Below are 15,202 nucleotides of genomic sequence, written 5' to 3'. Positions count from 1 at the left end.
CATGACTACATCATATGACTAAAATGCGTCAAACAAAAGCCCCCGTTTTTCACAGTCCACACTGCGATGCAAAAATGGTGTTGTCAAATGTATCCACTTTGGCGAGTGTTTTCAAAACACTCAGTTTTCCTTGACGAAAAATGGCCAAAACAGAGAGAAAAAGATGCGTTTTCAAACGAAAATGTATTAGTGTGGACATTAGTCGCAAATGTTCTATACATGATCGCATTTGCATTGTTAAAATTGCACGCTACAGAGCGTGCACTACAGAAGCATCGAAGCAAAAAAGTTGTGTAGAGAATATTTTAAAATCCAATTATTCAAAGTATGAATGATTGCAGCCCTAGCTTCAATTAACAGTTACACAATCTGTCCAACATTGCTTATCATGTTAATGTTATGAGTGATTGCATAAATATCCGTCGCAATGAATTGAGGGACAATTTTTTTCTCCCTCACTTTTCCTAAAAGATGGCCCAGTTTATTCTATGCTACAGGAAGCAATAAATGAAGCACAGCGGGGTGGCTGTAGCTCAGGAGGTAGAGCAGGTCACCTACTGATCGGAAGCTTGGTGGTTCGACCCCTGGCTCCTCCTTCCTAAACAAAAGCGGCTACGGGAATGTACAGTGTCATGTCTAATGTCATTACAAAAATGTGGTAGCACTGTTTTCTGCCTTATTGAGTGATGAAAATATTGGACAACATGGATGAGTGGTTACAGCAGATGATGGCTATATGGCCTTAATTCTAGTCTTGTGTTATGGAGGTTTTTTTCAAATAAAAAATGTAGGTATTGAGGAGACCTTATGTCTCCAACAATTACAGGTGCTCTTTTTAGACGCACCCAATTCTACAAATATCATTACTAACTTTAGAGTCTAAATTGTGTTTTTCGTCACAATCTCATGATGACAGCATTACATGAGGACCCGCTTGTTTACCTGATGATCTTTCCATATAGTTTAATTATACAGTCCATCTCCTCAGCACTCAGTCAAGAGGCCTCCCAGATGAGTGAGGGCAGCTTTAGAGGAGGAGTCAATATGCACATCAGTATATACACTATCTCATAAGAGTGAGTGACCTCTCAGATTTTTGTAAATATTTTAATGTATCCTTTCAAGGGACATCACTGAAGATGTGACACTTTGGTACAATGTAAAGTAGTCAGTGTGCAGCTTGTATACTGTAAATTTGATGTCCCCTCAAAATAACTCAACATACAGCTGTTAATGTCTAAACCACTGGCAACAAAAGTCAGTCCACCCCTGAGTGAAAATGTCCAAATTGTGCCCAGTTAGCCATTTCCCTCCCTGGTGTCATGTGACACGTCAGTGTTACAAGGTCTCAGGTACTGAACTGCAGCACGGTGACCAAGACCATACAGCAGTTTAACAGGACAGGTTCCACTCAGAACAAACCTCGCCATGATCCACCAAAGAAGCTGAGTGCATGTGCTCAGCGTCATATCCAGAGGTGGTCTTTTAAAAATAGACGTATGATTGCTGCTGGCACTGGGGAGCTACAGTTAATTGAGGGAACCATGAATGCCAACATGTACTGAAGCAGAGCATGATCCCCTCCTTTCAGAAACTGGGCCACAGGACAGGTTCCAACATGATAACAACCCCAATCACACCTCCATAAAGACCAGTGCCTTGCTAAACTGAGGGTAAAAGTACTTGACTGGCCAACCATGTCCCCAGACTTAGACCCTATTGAGCATCTGTGGGGGTCATATGATTGTTGAGTTTTCTCTGTATGTATTATTGCAGGGTCTACCTTACAATATGAAGCGCCTTGAGGTGACTGCTGTTGTGATTTGGCGCTGTATGACTACAACTGAATTGAATGAATTTACTTGGTATTGGAATGACACGTTGTTATGGCCCTGGCCATAATGTGTTTTGGTGGCTGCTTCTTTCGCTGTGTCTTTAAGTCTCTGCAGGTCCCTGATTGAATTAGCTGGCGGCTGCTGATCGGTCCCCTGATCATGTGGTTGCTTCAAAATCTGTCACCAGCAGTTGTCCCGGGGCAGCAACTGACCTGAGCCTTTCCTCCAAACTGTGATATTTGTGATTCTCGTGACTTACTGAGGTTGTATATAGTGTGTAAATCAGCCTTCTCTTGTAAATAGTCACTGAAGCCGAAGGGGTGAGCTTCCCTGTTGTTTTCTGTATAGTTTCCTCCTGTTATTCAGTTAGGGAGTTAGGCGTAGCATTTGTCTTTTGTTTGTTCTTTTCATCACGTAGGGTTTAGTGCGCATGCGCCAACCAGCGTGCAGCCTGTTACAGTCGCTCCTGCTTTTCTCTTAGTTTAGCTCTTTTTTCTTACGTATTCTTTTTTTTTCTGACTTGTATTTTCCTCCGTTTTCTATCTCTTACTCAATCATGTGGATTGAGAGAGTTTTTGTTCTTCTGGTGGCCGTGGAACTGTTACTTTTATCATGGAACGGGACCGCGGCACATCTCCTACACGCACGGACTGTTTACTCCAGAGATCAGCTGATCGCCCTGATGCCGGCCGGCTCGCTGGCCAGGCCCGCAGAAGTACCAGCTGAAATTTGGAGGAAAACACATCGGGGATGCAGAGGTCAAGGACAGAAGAGAAGAAAAAAGGTGACGGTGAGACAGCGGAGGCTCGAAGCGAGGAGGAGGTTTAAACCGTGTCTGCCGTCTATCGTGATGGGAAATGTGCGATCGTTGGCAAGTAAAATCGACGAGCTCTCAGCACTGGTACGGAGTCAGAGGGAATACCGATAGTGTAGCCTGATGTGTTTCACCGAATCATGGCTGCACCAGGTCATTCCCGATGAGAATGCTTCCGTGGAAGGCTTCCACACTGTTCGGGCGGACAGGGACAGCATCGCTAGCGGTAAGCGGAAAGGAGGTGGGCTTGCTGTTTTAGTTAACAACCGGTGGTGTAACCCTGCCAACATAACAATCAAAGAAAGGATTTGTTGCCCGGACACTGAACTGTGTGCTGTTGGACTCAGGCCGTATTATTTACCCAGGGAATTCTCTCACGTCATCTTGGTGGCTGTTTATGTTCCCCCCTCTGCTAACCCCACAGCTGCATGTGACACTATCCACTCTGCCATAGCTCGGCTACAGACTCAGCACCCGAGTGCCTTTATTGTGATCTCGGGTGACTTCAACCATGTATCACTGGACAATACACTACCAACATTCAAACAATATGTGGACTGTCCCACCAGGGGAGAGAAAACTTTAGACTTACTGTATGCTAACGTCAAGGATGCATACAGCTCCTCCTCCCTCCCCCCACTTGGTAGGTCAGATCATAACCTGATTCACCTCACCCCCCGCTATGTGCCAATTGTGAGGAGGGAACCTGTGACCACCAGGACTGTTAGGAGGTGGTCAGAGGAGGCAATAGCGGAACTACAGGGCTGTTTCGAGGTGACCGACTGGGAAACACTCTGTGAGCCTCACGCCGAGGACATCACACCACAGTGTCTGCTCCCACCCCCACAACCTCACCTGCAGTCAGCCTGGAATCCAGAGCCACACCACTGTGCCAGCCTCTCTCTTCACATGTTGCCTCCTGTGAGATTCCTGACACCCCTCCCCCACCCATCACCTTCACTCAATACCAGGTTGAGATGCAAATGAGGAGACTTCACTCAGGCAAGTCTGCTGGACCAGACGGAGTGAGTCCCCTTGTCCTCAAGGCCTGTGCCCCCCCAGCTGTGTGGAGTCTTTCATAAACTGTTTATGCTGAGTCTGAGTCTGCAGAGGGTCCCGGTGATGTGGAAGACATCATACCTCGTCCCTGTACCAAAGACGCCACGTCCCAGTGGCCCCCAGGATTACAGGCCCGTGGCACTGACCTCCCACATCATGAAGACCCTGGAAAGGCTCATCCTGGACCAGCTGCGACCCATAGTAAGACCACACCTGGATCCCCTTCAGTTCGCTTATCAGCCTCGTCTCAGAACTGAGGACGCCATCATCTACCTGCTCAATCGTGTCTACACCCATCTGGACCAGCCGGCGAGCACTGTGAGGGTCATGTTTTTTGACTTTTCCAGTGCTTTCAACACCATCAGGCCGACCCTCCTGAGTGATAAGTTGTCAGCGATGCAGGTGGATGCTTCTCTGGTGTCCTGGATTGTTGATTACCTGACAGGAAGACCACAGTATGTACGTCTCCCACAGTGTGTGTCTGACAAGGTGATCAGCAACACAGGGGCACCACAGGGGACTGTCCTCTCCCCCTTCCTCTTCACCCTCTACACCACAGACTTCAGCCACTGCACGGAGACATGCCATCTTCAGAAGTTTTCTGATGACTCTGCGGTGGTTGGATGCATCAGCAGGGATGATGAGACAGAGTACCGGGCTGTGGTCGACTCCTTTGTCACGTGGTGTGAGCAGAATCATCTGCAGCTCAACGTGGCAAAGACCAAGGAACTGATCGTGGACTTCAGGAAGACCAGGAAACACTTGACCCCTGTTTCAATTCAGGGGGTCAGTGTTGACATTGTGGAGGACTATAAATACCTTGGAGTACACATTGACAATAAACTGGACTGGGCTAAAAACACCACAGCACTTTACAGGAAGGGCCAGAGTCGTCTCTATTTTTTGAGGCGACTGAGGTCCTTCAACATCTGCCAGAAAATGCTGAGGATTTTCTATGAGTCTGTTGTGGCCAGTGCGATCCTCTATGCTGTTGCATGCTGGGGGAGCAGGCTGAGGGTCGCAGATGCCAACAGACTTAACCCTTTAAGACCTACCATAGAACCAAGTCTGCCAGAGCTTATATTATATTTTTACATGCTGTGGAGCCATTTTTGGGAGCATTTCAAGTTGCTATACATCAATACAACCATTATAGCCCAGATTTTAATAATATGTATTCATTAAGTGCATAGTAATTACATAAATTGCAAAAAAGTGCAATAAACTACAAAAAAATTTAAAATCATTTTTGTTTTTTTAACATATATTTCTAGTTAGAGAAATTTAAGAGGCTTATCCCTCAAAACTGTAAATACAAAAAAGTTGCACAAAATAGTTTCCCACCACAGGAAATTTATTTTGAGTGTCTTCATAGTTTTATTTTTGAAATACACCAATTTTTATACACTGCAGGAAAAACGAAAATAAATATTATACTGCAAATTTGCAAAAAAGCAGCATATGCATCAAAATAAACTATTTCCAGCAGTGCAATATGAGTCCTAAGCATCCCAGAAACGACACAGAAAGTCATAAAGTCAAAGATAACTTTTAAAAAGAGCAGTATAGGCCCTGAGGCCCTGATCGCAAAAAAGACTACATTTCCGCGAAAATGACGTCACTTCCGGTTTCGGCCAGGTAATGGCGGAAATGCAAAAGTTCGCGCTGACGTCTATTCCAACGTAGGAAGTGTTATGAACAGCTGATCGGACCGGCAAAGCGTGTTTCTGGAATATTATGTTTCTGTTCATGCAAGTGCTTTTTATGCAGTTTTTGCAAAGCTTTATGTGGAAGGAAACCGTGACCTAGGACAAGCTGATGGCACAATATGTAAGTACAACTCCTCCGGTTTCATATGCAAAAAAATTTTTTGCGCTAGCTTACGTGGTTGCAGTGCTACCGGGATTTAAAAATAGTTACGCATAACAGAGCATGCCCGCTCCGATCGGTTCTAAAGGGTTAATAAACTAATCCGTAAGGCCAGCAATGTTGTGGGGATGGAGCTGGACTCCCTCAAGGTGGTGTCGGAGAGGCGGATGCTGTCCAAGATAAAGACAATGTTGGATAACACCTCCCACCCACTCCATGACATGCTGGTCAGTCACAGGAGCTCGTTCAGTGAGAGACTGAGATTACCGAAAAGCACCACTGAACGACACAGGAAATCATTCCTGCCTGTGGCCATCTCCCTGTACAACGCATGCACTTAACACACTGTTTGCTGCTACAACTACACATGTTTCTTTTCCAACTATTTATTTATGAGTGACTTATGTATGTATGTATGTATATATATGTATATATTGTACTATTCTTAGTTAGTGTATTGTCTGTCTTGTCTTAATGTTGGTTTAAAATGGAGCACTGTAACAAAAAATAATTTCCCCCAGGGATCAATAAAGTATTCTGATTCTGATTCTGATTTAGGTAGCACCTCCTTGACTGATTAAGCTGGTTTTGTTTGTTATTTTGGCCTTTGTTCACCCCGGAGTCACGCTTCAGTTTAGACCAGGGGTCGGCAACCTTTCTGATGGCGAGTGCCATTTAAAATTTCCTCAGAGGTCAGTGTGCCATATGATTGCATTAGCAATAAATTTAATAACGTTCTATATGAACAACAACAACAAAAAATCAGCCCGGGCATTTTGACGAGAGACCAGCCCCCCAGGTATTAAAGCCATAAAGCCTTTGAATGAAAATGCTGCTGTGACAGTGATGCACAGTCTTGTTGGAATATGTGTGATTTCTATACATTTGACATGAGATAAAAACTTTGGTCGTAAGATTCAGATAATTATTTATTAAAAGCGAGACATTTTAAATGAGAATAAGAAAGAAAAGTATTTCTTTGTGCCCCCCTCTCCCTGTTAATGCCCTACCTGCCCCCCTGGCAACACTTTGCTAGACCCGCCCCTGCACAGTCACCAGCTGTCAGCTACATAAAAAAGGATCCTGGTGATATTTGCCTCTCAGAAACAGTTCATAACTTCCCTTCAACTCATTCATGTCACCTAAAAGGTAAACCTGTTTCTCCATCACCTGTTCAGCTCTGATGGTTCAGTAAGGACATCTCCTGGTTTCATCTTCATGTTTCCCTCTTACCACATATCTAAACAGACATCATGACCAGCAGCTTTACAGCTGTGGCTCCAGCAAACATCAGCTGATACTAGAAATTAATATTAAATAAATTCTAACAACAGCTGATCAAGCTTAAACGTGCTGCTGTTGTTTAGCGCAACATCCGCTGGTTTCCTCTTTCTGGCGCAAAGTGAGCGATAAACAAACAAGAGAGAAAAGACGATCAGCTGATCATTGATCAGTTTCATGATTGAAGTAACAACAGGAGAGGGAGGGGGAGAGAATGAGAGAAGAAGAGGCAGCTGTGCAGCGAAGACACAGAATAACTCCAGCTTTGTGCCTTTTCCATTCTAGCTGAAGGACAAACTGTGTTCCTTCTCAGCTCAACATGAAACGCGTAATATTTTCTCTGAATGCGAGACGATTCTGTCTTTTTACAGGACATTTGGCAACTCTACTAACTAACCTTATGAATAAAACAAAGTTCACTATCAGTAACATCATAGCACCACCCAGCTGTATAGAAACTGCTAGCAATAACATATAACATGCTAGCTAGCAACGAAAATAAACTCCACCTAAACTTGGTTCATATCTGACCCAGAGAGACTGCAGGTCATAACTTCTTACCTGAAGTTCAGTTCACCTGACGCTCGGACCGGCGGCCGCCTCGGGTCTCTGCTCCTCCACCTGCTGGCCTCCACCACTTGTTACTGAATCTGAGGAAGCTCCACCACAGCCACCATCAAACAGCTGAGTTATTTTTACACACCGGCCAGCATCTGGCCGATCCACCACCTTTCATTGTTTATACCGTTACAAAAAAAATAAAATAAAATCATCGGCCCGGTGGGCCGATGGCCAGTCCAGCTATGGTCGTGCCATCAGTTAACCCTTCGCGTGCCAACTGTGGCACGCGTGCCTAGGGTTGTCGACCCCTGGTTTAGACAACAAACCACTGTTTCACTAAGAAATCGTTTTCCCCTGTGTATGGTTTTGGGGACCAGGGCGGGGTCACTTCCTTTTTTTCTAACTCTTATGTTGCGTACCAGTATCCCTAGATTGGGGCGTAACACACATGAATATTGCTGTGTAGTATCACACAGCAATATTCCCCACCTCACAACAAAACTTTATAAATTGTAGTTTAAATATAATTTTTTAAACAAAAACTGGAGTGAAAATATACACATGAGAAAAGCTTCACCGCCGTGATGGATTTTTAACTTTAAGAAGCAGTTTGTTATGGCTTTAATAAGTGCATGGTGCTTTTTGAAGTTTTACCATCGTTTACAAGTATTTGCAGACAAATATGGAAACTACAGACAACCGTAGCAATCTGTTAGCAACCAAAGGAATCACAAGGATGTTTTTGCATAGCACCTTACTTGCAACCAACTTCCAGAGCAAAACTGTAAATATCATGCAGGATGTGCCCAACAGGTGCAGTGTCACATGATAGTTATTACTATAATGCAAGTCAAATGAAACAGCAATGTTTCAAACAGCTTGACAAATACCAGCACAAACTGTTCTCTATAGTGCAGTGGCTGTCTTTAGTGTGTCTTTAACTGTCAGATATGGAAACTCCTACATCCCCTCGTTCTCGACTTCATTCGCCTGTGATTGATTTTATTAATCAATGGCATTCACTAACACCGTTTTAACAGACAGGGAGAGATGGGGTTGCTGGTTATCTACAGATGGGAAGCTCTTATTTCATCATTAAGAAGTGATGAGATTTTCAATATAATGCACAACAGCCAAACAATAAGCACTGAAATGAGAAACACAAAAATGCCTCATTTCAACGTTTTCCTAAAGTTGGGGAAAATACAAGGCCGAGGACTATTTATATACCACTGATCTGTAAATACTTTGATTCATGGAAAGGGGACCGTGTAACATCACAGCCAGACACAGATATTTGAGCAGGGTTTGGAAGTTGTTGGCCTTACGTGTGGGATCAGGGACCCATTTAAATGGTCGTCTCATGTGTGATAAAGAATCTGTTGCAATGGTAATGATAATCTGGGCCAGCTGTCTGAAAGGGTTATTTTGGGCCTCAGAATGACTGTAGCGATTCATCAGAGATGTGCAGAGCGCTGAAGGAGAGTTTAAAAGATGCAAGTGGTTCACAGTTTACTGCATTTTAAAATGAAATCCATACATTATTAGTAAAACTAATGTTAAGAGTAGTGCTGTCAGTGTTAGTCGTTAAAATGACGTTAACGCCATAAACGCGTTAACGCAGCAAATCTCCGTAAGGGAGTTAGCCAGGATCGCCCCGTGCTTGGGGCTGCATGGCGTCAACGCGTTAGCGCGGTTAGCTCGTTAATGTGTTAGCGCTGTGCAGCCCCATTCACGGTGCGATCTGCGTCATTTTAACGAGATTAACGCTGACAGCACTAGTTAAGACATCTAAGTAATACATTTTGTGTTTATTTGCTGTAGCTTTTTTAAACTCTCCTTCAGCGCTCAAAACTGACCTCAGAACAGCAACGTTATGTCTACGTTAAGTATTGGTGAACCACAAGGGTCATCAAGTTCACCGTTCGCCGACAGTCATGGGATGGTCAGTCTTCACTGCAGATGTGTTAGTTTCTGTTAGCCTGTTAGGTTAACACTACAGGCCCAAATTGTGTGTTCTAGCAAAAGTAAACTGAAAGACTTTTTGTTCTTTCCCAACATCAGTCAGGATTCAGAAAACAACACAGCACAATAACTGCTGCTGTTAAAGTGGTTAATGACATCGTTGATTCAATGGACTGCAAAACCTCCTGTGCTGCTCTTTTTCTTGACTTGACCATGCTATTTTATTACATAGACTAAACAATATTGGTCTATCTGTAAATGCTGTAAGTTGGTTTTCAAATTACTTGTCAGCAAGAAACCAGTGTGTCCATGCTGCTGGGTCTTCTTCCTCTTTTCTCCCAGTATCCAAAGGAGCTCCGCAGGGCTCCATATTAGAGCCATTGCTATTTCCTCTTTACATAAACAACCTTTGTGATAATTTGTCAAATGCAGCATTTCATCTTTATGCAGATGATACAATTATTTATTGTTCATCCCCTTCAGTAGCACAAACCCTGCAGTTTCTGCAGTCTGCCTTTGATGTCGTTCAGTCCCATTTAACTCAACTTAAGTTGGTGTTAAATGCAGAGAGATCCAAGTTCATGTTATTCTCAAATGGCAAAGAGTTGTTAGCTACGTCTCCTAAGATTAAAACAATTCAAGGAACTGAAATTGAAATGGTCACATCCTACAAGTATCTAGGGATCATTATAGATCAGAATTTGTCATTTAAGACTCACATCCAAAGGCTTGTGTTGAAGTTAAAACTAAAACTAGGTTACTTTTTTAGAAACCAATCCTGTTTCTCCCTCCAAGTGAGAAAACATTTGATTCGTGCAACCTTTTTACCTTTATTGGATTATGGTGACCTGCTTTTTATGAATGCACCTGCCCACTACCTAAAGAGGTTGGATACTGTGGACCATTGTGCTTTACGTTTTATTACTGGCTATGGAAATCATGTACATCATTGTTCTTTGTCTGCTGCTGCTAAATGTCCATCTTTGCATATTCGCAGACTCTCCCATTGGTTGATCTTTATTTATAAATCTCTCCTTGGGCTGGTTCCATCTTATTTATGTGTTTATATGTGTAAAAACCACAACCAATACAACCTTCATTCGCACAAAATCATACAATTGATTGTCCCAAAAATCAGAACAGTATTGGGGAAAAGGCTTTTAAATACGCTGCCACTGCTTCCTGGAATAATCTGCAGGAGGAACTGAAATTATCAGAACTGGTTACCTTGGGAGAGTTTAAGTCTGTCTTAAAGGAACGAGAGAACAGGGCCCTGTGCTTCGTACGTCGCTTACTACATCCAAGATCAAATGAAACATCCAAGATCAAATCATCGCGCTAACTCTGAGCTCGCTATTCCGGTTCCCCGAACACACCTGTTGTTGACGATTAGTATAGCTGGATGAAGTAATGTGAGATCACTGGGTGGCCCAACAGGGGCTACGCATCGATAGTAGAAACACTGATCGGCAACCCTTTGATTGGTCGGCGAAAATGTCGAAGGAGCGCGCTCGGTATTTTTCGGCAGCAGAGCAAGAACTCTTGAGTGAGGGATTTCAGGAGTTTCAGAGTTTAATTAAAACGCAAGGGAACACTGCAAAGGCTGCAAAAGCAAGGAGAGAGGGCTGGCAGAAAGTTGCTGACAAATCAAACTCGTAAGTAATTCAATAATAACAATAATAATGGAGTGGATTTATATAGCGCTTTCCAAGGCACCCAAAGCGCTTTACAATGCCACTATTCAGTCACTCTCACATTCACACACTGGTGGAGGCAGCTACGGTTGTAGCCACAGCTGCCCTGGGGCAGACTGACAGAAGCCAGGCTGCCATATTGCGCCATCGGCCCCTCTGGCCAACACCAGTAGGCGGTAGGGTAGATTTATCATATCACACCATATTATCCAATATTATATTACATTATATTATATTATAATATGTTATATTATATCCCCTTTCACATTAGAGCCACAACAGGACCCACAAGAACATGGGAACAAGTAAAAGTGAAATATAAGAATATTCTACAGAATGGTAATATTTATCACTTATATTGCTTTTAGTCTCTTGGAAAGAGACCCTAGAATAATCTGTTTGTTTGTTTATAACAGCAACCAAGAAAAGGGCAGAGCAAAAAAAAAGACAGGTGGTGGTCCTGCACCCCCTCGTCAACAAGTTGGTTAAGTGAATAATACCCTCACGGGGAAATCGATATCTCTCTATGAGCACACTGTCGCGCTGAGCTAAAGGATCCTGTCTGTCCCGCAATATACGCTGAATTCTGAGGACTCTCCTTATCAATCTTGCACCTTCCACAATGGGTGGCTCGCGTATACGGACAGGACATGGCTGCGACAGACTTCCCAAATCCACCTTCACTTTTATAGCCGTGGTCTCTCATCTTGATTACACGAAGTAATTTACAATTACTACTCTGAAATATGAATTACATCTGTAATAATCACATACATGTAATAGAATGATTAATAGTACATTTCCCTTTTTTAGGGAATGACCTGTATGTATCTGTGTGAAATCAATAAATGGATCAAGTGCTGCATTGTCTTTAGTTACATTGATGTTATTTATTTATGGTGAAACAGTGGTGGAATATCGCTGTTGCTTTCGTATGAATGACGCGGGCATACCTGTGTGGCCGCGATCTAATCCTGTTTACATAAAGTAAACCTGCTCCCCAGCAGGTTTACGCTTATGGCTCTGTTGCTATGACAGCAAGTCCCGGATGGGCTTCGGGGAACCGACTGATCCAGGATCACGCGAAATCGTCAACAATCTCATCCAGCTAACTCACTTAGCGCGGTACGAAGAAGAGGCCCCAGCTCTTTTACTCAGTGTGATTGTTTTTAATGTACTCTTAATTTGATCTGTTATTGTATATTTTACACATGTTGGTGTGGGATACTGTATTTGTTTTAAATCTTATATACCTATGTGGTATGTGACTTTTGTTGCCATGATGCCAGGTCTCTCTTGAAAATGAGATTTTTAATCTCAATGAGATTTTTTACCTGGATAAATAAAAGACTAATGATAATAATAGCTGCAGACGTCCTGTACAGGGGTAACTGTACGGGACAGCCTAGCTGTAACTGACTAGGTCTGCGGACAATCCTAACATCCTCTCATGATGCGACCAACTAGCAGCCCTCACAGTTAGCTGCAACCAACAGCCACGCTCGCCCCTGATCCTTGCACTTGATAAAATGGCTAGGTCATACTTTAGCGGTCAGGAAAAGAAGTCCTGGAGATCTGTTTACAGGATTAGAACAGCCAGGAACCATAAAAGATGCATACACGGTTTAATCTTTACCAGTTCACAGGATTAAAAAGGAAACGATTAAATGCAGGTAGGATTTTTTTTATTTAAACAATTTAGCAGGGACAAAGCAAATATCTGAACCAAATAATATGACTCATAAGATCAAATCACATAAATCCTATAAATTCTCAACTAACCAGTTCTGTGCTAATGCTTCTTGTCTACTACTGGACTTGAATTAGTTAGAGTTTACGCCCATGCCTGCAGCACAACAGTCTCCCGGTCGTGCCCGAAGAAGTGAAAACGTGGAAACAGAGACTCAGTACAAAGTCGAGCAACTTCATCAAGGCCTCATTCCAACACAGCAGGATGAGAAAAGACTTTTAGGTCGTAGGTTTATCTTCCAGGACTCCAGCTGTGAACTTTTCTTCAAGAACAACTCATTTTACACATAAACATCACAGCCACGCTGATCTCAAATGGACCTGACCAACGCAACTACGAGATCAAGGTGCAAACTTACAGTTCTAACAGTTCCGTCCTGTAACTGTAAAATATAAGCTTTCTGTTAATTCACAGAAAATGTGAATGACTGAAAAAACCTCTGTCATTATTGTAACTGAGTGATGGATGACTGATACCTCCTGTTCATGATGCTACTGCATTTCTCTCATTCAAAATCATTACTGATCATTTTCATTTATTCTCTTATAATTACCATGCTCACCTCATACGGCTGCATCCTGAGCCTTTTATGCAGACGGACTCAGGTGGATGAGGTTTATTTATATGTGTTTAATAAGTATTCATTTGTTTGGTGTTTGAAAATAGCCGTGTTAGTTATCTTATTATAAACAGTAAACATGAACAACAAGAACATGATGATAAATTTATATTTTTTACACATCAGCATAGTAAAAAGTGCCACAGTAATAAAACAACACATGTAAGATGTGTAGGCCTGTGCCACTGTACAGGTGTCCCCCTGACACCGAGTACCAGAGAAATACTTCCTTAGACACTTTAGTTTGTGAACTTATAGCCATAAATTACAGCTGAAAGATTAAGGTAAGGTATAAAACAAGTTTTCAGCAGGTCTTCAAAACCAAGCACCGATTCGGCCAACTTGATTGGCTGAAGAAACTTATTCCAAAGTGCGGCTGCCTCTTTTTAAAACAAGAGCGTCCAACAGTTAAAAAAGACTCAGAGCAGATGATCAGAGGAACTGAATGCTGGAGGAAGGTCTCAGTAGCTGATATATGTGGGAGCCGGTCATGTAGGGATTCATGTTATTAATTACATTTCACAATGAATTTCACTTGCAGCCGCTGAAGAGATAAAAGAATAGGCGTGTTGTGTAAGCAGCCTCTGGATGCCTGAGGAGGACTGATACATGTGCAAAGTGATTTTTGTAATGGTTCATGGATTCAAATTTCAAATGCTGTTCAAAAGTTCCAGATTCTTAGCAGATGCCTTTATAGTGGTGGGAAGAGCGCGATGTAATGGCTGACCATCATTAGAGAGCCTGGGAGCCACAGGAACCTCGGTTTTCTTGGATGGGATTTCGGGAGATTACTGGGCTGTTTTTCTGCTCCTCATGCCCACCCTACTCACTCTGTTTGGAACCGAAAGATCGAGCTGCTTCAGTGTCCCCAGGAGGCTGAGCCGCTACACGAATATGTGTCCTGCATGGATGCAACCCCAAAGCAGCAACAATAAGAAGATGATCTCTGACATATACAGATCTTATCTGATTCTGCGACCCCTCGGTTAATGCAGGACGCTTCATTATTTCATACAGGCAGAGATTTCCGGTTGAAATGTAGCTAATAACGCACAGCACATTACATGTTGGCGTTATGAGTCAGTGTAAAGGAAGAACACATGTGACAGATGTGTGAACACCACCAGATCAAATGTTAGTGCTGCTGCCAGTGAGGAAGCAGAGGCGTCGCTGTGTTTACCTCGCCGAGATGCGGACACTTTCTCTCCGGCACTGAGACGCAGCCGCGGATCGTGATGCTGCTCTGCGTCCTCAGTCCTCCCTGTCTGCCGTCCGTCTGCTCTCCTCTTCTGCGTTATCAAACGCTGGTACTGCGATGATGGGCCAGCCTCCAGCCCTCCCTGTCTTACTCCTGCTCGAATTTCTTCCTCCTCACAATGTCTTGCCTTTCTTTCGATCACCTTCTGGTCACTTCTCGCTACTGTCAAGTCTGCAGAAATACGGCAGCAACACTTCCGGTCCCCACAGCCGATAGATTTGATCTACTAACCCGGGACAACAACTTACATATTTACTGCCAAAGAACATAAGATACGCATTTTTCACAACAGAATCATTCCACTTGATGTCAGTTTGACTCAGGTGCTACTAACACTAACTACCTGCATAAATATGTTTTTCTTCTGCTATTTTTTTCAGCATACGGAGACAGTAAGAAAAACATTACCACCGTTTTTCTTTTAGCGATAGTTGGCCATGATGTGAAAGCAGGAACTGAGTGCTTTATAGTCTAGGTGAAGAAAAGGTTTCAGTGTT

General features: G+C 43.2%; 1 protein-coding gene across 2 annotated transcripts in view; it reads right to left on the bottom strand.

Annotated features, from left to right (window-relative positions):
• Nucleotides 1–14,883, bottom strand: part of cntn2 (contactin 2) — a 93,020-nt gene extending 78,137 nt beyond the window's left edge. For both annotated transcript variants that reach the window (XR_003272497.1, XM_026169168.1), the window contains exon 1: nt 14,628–14,883. The gene's annotated coding sequence lies outside the window, so the exon portion shown is untranslated. The remainder of the gene's footprint in view (nt 1–14,627) is intronic.
• Between the last annotated feature and the right edge of the window lie 319 nt (nt 14,884–15,202).

This window comes from Astatotilapia calliptera, chromosome 5 (assembly GCF_900246225.1).
Source record: "Astatotilapia calliptera chromosome 5, fAstCal1.2, whole genome shotgun sequence".
NCBI classification, from domain to species: domain Eukaryota; kingdom Metazoa; phylum Chordata; class Actinopteri; order Cichliformes; family Cichlidae; genus Astatotilapia; species Astatotilapia calliptera.
Note: the sequence above shows the minus strand (reverse complement) of the source record. Positions and strands in the feature narration are given on the sequence as shown.